This window comes from Sinocyclocheilus anshuiensis, unplaced genomic scaffold (assembly GCF_001515605.1).
Source record: "Sinocyclocheilus anshuiensis isolate Anshui unplaced genomic scaffold, SAMN03320099.WGS_v1.1 scaffold1570, whole genome shotgun sequence".
NCBI lineage: Eukaryota > Metazoa > Chordata > Actinopteri > Cypriniformes > Cyprinidae > Sinocyclocheilus > Sinocyclocheilus anshuiensis.
In genome coordinates, this window is record NW_015546153.1 from 83,750 (window position 1) to 89,596 (window position 5,847).

Below are 5,847 nucleotides of genomic sequence, written 5' to 3' on the forward strand. Positions count from 1 at the left end.
TGCCTGCGTATTGACCACTTACTTTGTCTGTCGTTTGGACTGTTTGTAAATTTTCCTCAGTTAATAAACTTCTGTGATTGGAGTTCTACTCTGCCTCCCACCCCTGATGCATCACAGAAACATAGCCGCGGGAACATATTTTGAGCAGGGGGGCTGAGAAATAAAACCGGTTGGTCACGTGACGAGAGTGATGCGAGACACTATGTTCCAATTGCGCACCTTTAGTTAATAAAAGTTTAATTTCTTTGTTTTATATAAGCGAGTTTGTCTTTATTGTTGCTGTTTTCATTAAAAATAAATAAATAAAACAATGAACCACAAACTAAGCATTTGTTTTAAAAGAGGGAAAAGACCTTATTTATTTGGGTTACAACGCAAGTAGGATATATACGTCTTATTCATTTTGTTAATAAAAGTTAGATGTTTAATATAGGCCTATCTGAATTTGCCATTGTACTATTTTATGGCTGATGTGTTTTAATTAATAGGCTAATAATGAACCACAAACTACGATCATTTTAAAGAAAGGGGAAATCTAAAGACTATTTATTTGTGTTACAATGCGGGTAAAACATATTTTCCTTATTCATATTGTTAATAAAATGTCAAAGTTTAATATAAGTGAATTTGTCATGGTACTGTTTTATTGCATAGCCTTTTTTAAATAATAATAATAATGAGCCACAAACTAAGCATTCGTTTGAAGTAAGGGGAAAATCCAAAAAAACGTTTATTTATTTGTTACAACGCGAGTATGTCTTATTCGTTCTGTTGATAAAAGTTTTATGCTTAATATTGTCATTGTAGTATTGCTGATGTTGTGTGTGGGATTTTTTTTTCATTAAGAGTAATACTGAATCAACCTTAAGCATTAATTTTGTTCCAAGAACAGGAAAGATCTAACGTTAAAGATCAAAATAATCGCTGCAGATGCGAGATTGGTTGCTGCTGAGGTAAATAGACGCTCTCGATCTTTCTCTGCTGTATCTTCGCAATGGCTGAAGAAATGGTCATTAATTCTTGATTTGGGTACGGCACAGACATGTTACAGGTAATAATAACTAAGCATTCGTTTGAAGTAAGGGGAAAATCCAAAAAACTTTTAATATAAGCTACTTTGCCATTGTAGTATTTGTGATGTTGTGTGTGGGATTTTGTTTTCATTAAGAGTAATACTGAATCAACCTTAAGCATTAATTTTGTTCCAAGAATGTTTTAATTAATAGGCTAATAATGAACCACAAACTACGATCATTTTAAAGAAAGGGGAAATCTAAAGACTATTTATTTGTGTTACAATGCGGGTAAAACATATTTTCCTTATTCATATTGTTAATAAAATGTCAAAGTTTAATATAAGTGAATTTGTCATGGTACTGTTTTATTGCATAGCCTTTTTTAAATAATAATAATAATGAGCCACAAACTAAGCATTCGTTTGAAGTAAGGGGAAAATCCAAAAAAACGTTTATTTATTTGTTACAACGCGAGTATGTCTTATTCGTTCTGTTGATAAAAGTTTACTACGAGTAATACTGAATCAACCTTAAGCATTAATTTTGTTCCAAGAACAGGAAAGATCTAACGTTAAAGGTTAAAGATCTCGCTGCAGATGCGAGATTGGTTGCTGCTGAGGTAAATAGACGCTCTCGATCTTTCTCTGTTCTCTGCTCGCAATGGCTGAAGAAATGGTCATTAATTCTTGATTTGGGTACGGCACAGACATGTTACAGGTAATAAATAATATGATCAAAAAGTCATGACAACAAACGACTTCCTAAGTCAGTTTAAGTTGAAACGACTTTCACAATCAATTTGATGAAACTTAATTCATGTTTTACTGTTGCTTATTGTCACTGTAGGCTTAGGCTATTTTTTTCTATGAATTTTAATGAATATACAAATTAATAAAATTAGTTTTATTTATTTTTTGTTACAAAATTTCCATTTATTTATTTTTAACACCGCACCCCCAGCCCCCCCATTTTTTCTTGGACTACACGCCAGGGGGTGCTGCAGCACCCTCAGCACACCTACTTCCCGCGGTAATGTGTGTGTATATATATATATATATATACAGTGGGTACAGAAAGTATTCAGACCCCCTTAAATTTTTCACTCTAGTTGTTTCATAATTGATCAACATTGAACTGAAGTGAGATGAATAATAATGCTATTGTCCTTTGCGGACTATGTAGTAAAATTTTGTACACTAGCAGCTTAGAGTGGATTAAATGATATTGCTCTGAAGTCAGTTTTTCATGAAGGACTGAGTCCCATATTGCAAGCTTAGTTTGCATGTAAAGATGAATCACTTACTTTGTCTCAATTCATTACACTGGCTATCAAGAATGATCATTTAATGCACACTCATCCCAACTCCAAAGCTTCCATTCACCAACCACTTTCTGAACCATGTGAAGACATGCAAATCAGTCATGCAAGAGTGATAATTGATAATAAGAATGATAATCTCTCTAATCAAAGTTTGATTATTCCGGTCACTCCGGTTTTGATCATAATCTCTGTGCAGCAGCGTTAGTTGGCTCAGGAGCTGCAGTAAATCTCATTCATCATGAACTGGTTAAGGAACTCAACACTACCATGTACACCACCTTTATACTTTACAGCTTTTGACAATGGTCCTTTTGGCAAGAGTTATATGATTAATCCACACAGTTCCCCTGAAGTTTCAGGTAGGACTATTTCATGTTGAAGAATTAACTCTGAATGGTATTTCCTCATCTATGCCTACCCAGCAGGAAGCTCAGTCCTAGGTATGTAGTCCTTTCCAAATGTTGAATTTCAAGTGATCAAGTGTTACCAATGATCTTCACTGCTAGGACTGGGAGGGATATGTCTCAAAGGAGAAATAATGGGTAGCCTCCAAGTACATTTTGGATCTAACACTCAGTCCTGGAGTTGTTCATAGGAGGGGTATTCTGTAACATCTCAAACCATGTACCATGCAGCCAGTGGGCACTGTTGCCTGAATACTAACCACTGCAGTTTCCTGCAACCTGTTTCTGAACTTCCTGTTTGTAAGTGTTTCTTGTGTTTCAACAATTTTGCATGTTTTCTGGATGTATGTATTATAGTTTTGGACCTGTTCGATTTTGTTTGACCGATCTGTTTGTTTGACCCATGCCTGCGTATTGACCACTTACTTTGTCTGTCGTTTGGACTGTTTGTAAATTTTCCTCAGTTAATAAACTTCTGTGATTGGAGTTCTACTCTGCCTCCCACCCCTGATGCATCACAGAAACATAGCCGCGGGAACATATTTTGAGCAGGGGGGCTGAGAAATAAAACCGGTTGGTCACGTGACGAGAGTGATGCGAGACACTATGTTCCAATTGCGCACCTTTAGTTAATAAAAGTTTAATTTCTTTGTTTTATATAAGCGAGTTTGTCTTTATTGTTGCTGTTTTCATTAAAAATAAATAAATAAAACAATGAACCACAAACTAAGCATTTGTTTTAAAAGAGGGAAAAGACCTTATTTATTTGGGTTACAACGCAAGTAGGATATATACGTCTTATTCATTTTGTTAATAAAAGTTAGATGTTTAATATAGGCCTATCTGAATTTGCCATTGTACTATTTTATGGCTGATGTGTTTTAATTAATAGGCTAATAATGAACCACAAACTACGATCATTTTAAAGAAAGGGGAAATCTAAAGACTATTTATTTGTGTTACAATGCGGGTAAAACATATTTTCCTTATTCATATTGTTAATAAAATGTCAAAGTTTAATATAAGTGAATTTGTCATGGTACTGTTTTATTGCATAGCCTTTTTTAAATAATAATAATAATGAGCCACAAACTAAGCATTCGTTTGAAGTAAGGGGAAAATCCAAAAAACTTTTAATATAAGCTACTTTGCCATTGTAGTATTTGTGATGTTGTGTGTGGGATTTTGTTTTCATTAAGAGTAATACTGAATCAACCTTAAGCATTAATTTTGTTCCAAGAACAGGAAAGATCTAACGTTAAAGATCAAAATAATCGCTGCAGATGCGAGATTGGTTGCTGCTGAGGTAAATAGACGCTCTCGATCTTTCTCTGCTGTATCTTCGCAATGGCTGAAGAAATGGTCATTAATTCTTGATTTGGGTACGGCACAGACATGTTACAGGTAATAATAATATGATCAAAAAGTCATGGCAACAAACGACTTCCTAAGTCAGTTAAGTTGAAACGACTTTCACAATTAATTTGATTAAACTTAATTCATGTTGCTTATTGTCATTGTAGGCTTAGGCTTCTTTTTTTCTATGAATGTTAATGAATATACAAATTAATAAAATGAGTTTTATTAATTTTTTGCTACAAAATGAATCGAGTCTCCTGCTTCTCAAACTTGTCTCCTGAGACAAAAACTCTAACACTCTCACAATGGTCTCCTTTAAATGTTTAGAAGAGATCTCAACAACTTTACACACTGTGCTCAGATATTTCTCCTTAGCTAGAGACGCTGGATCTCTCACATTTGTGTCTAAACGAAAAAAAGCAGACATAAACTGAATATAGTTCAAATTCTGCTTCACTGAACAAACTGTGTTCTCCAGTGAGGAGTAATATAATGTGTTTTCCACTGTAATGATGAAATCACCAATTCCCATACATCTGGTCATCTGGTCATCCATAGTTTTTTTTTTTTTGTCTTAGTTCTGTGCCTGAGAATTATACAAGAGGCATAGTGTTTCTTTTATCTCCTTTACAGCCAATCATTTACATTTATTTCTTGGCCTAGAACAGCAACAGTTTGCTCGACAGACTCCATGTTTTTTACTTCCATGGGAGAGCTCTGGCGGCCTCAAGTCAAATCCTATCTTTCCATTTTCTTCTCTTGATGTCAACAATTGTTTTTCCAGGTTTTGCCTTTCCCTTAGGTCGTAATACCTTATGGAGGGTGGCCAATGTGTTCCTCAAACTATCTATGGTTGCTGGGCGAACTAGGGCAAAAAATATCTTTGGTACTTTATCCAAACAACTAAGTAATATATTTAATGGAATGATGACTTTATGAGGATATACATATTGCTTTTCTCTAAACTGTGTGCATTGGCTAACCATTGTTTAATGCTTATCATCGTCTCAATCATGAAACTTGTACCAACAAAAGCAAAAGAAGAACAAATCTATTTCCTATTTTTTATCTTTGAATTTACACAATTAGGCACAGTGCTACTTTAGCGCTTTTGTTGTGTATTCCCTCCACACCACTGCAAATACTTTTCTGAAAGCAGTGTATATAAACCTAGACAGCAAATAATACAGATTTTCTTGCTGGTGTGACTGTCACTTTAAATACTGGTTTGACCCTGATGTCATGTTTGGCTGTCCAGCTTGTGAACCAGAAACTATAAATCACACTTATTTTAAGTTGATGGTTTAAGTCAGATTGATTGGATTTATTGTTTAGACTACATAAGGTTAAATCATAAGTTGATAAAGGAATATTAATCAGACAACAATACTGACATGTTTTCATTATTGCCCAGAAATAGAGCCATTATAGAGGAAAATAGAGAGTCGGTGCTTTCAATGTGTTCCACAGAAGAAGAAAAAATCATATTTATTTGGGACAAGATAAGAGTGAATAAATAATGAGATTATGCCTTTTGGTTAAAAGAACAAGCCTGGATTTGCCTGAAAAGGCATTGCATGTTTTATGTGCATCTGAAGTGACTTGCAAGACATTTAATCTACTTGTACGCTAGATGTCCTGCAATGTAATACCTTTATAATAATGACGCCAAAGAAAGCATTAATAAAGAAAAGAATATAAAAGAAATGGCACCTGACAACTTCAAAATGCCGCCACAAATAGAATA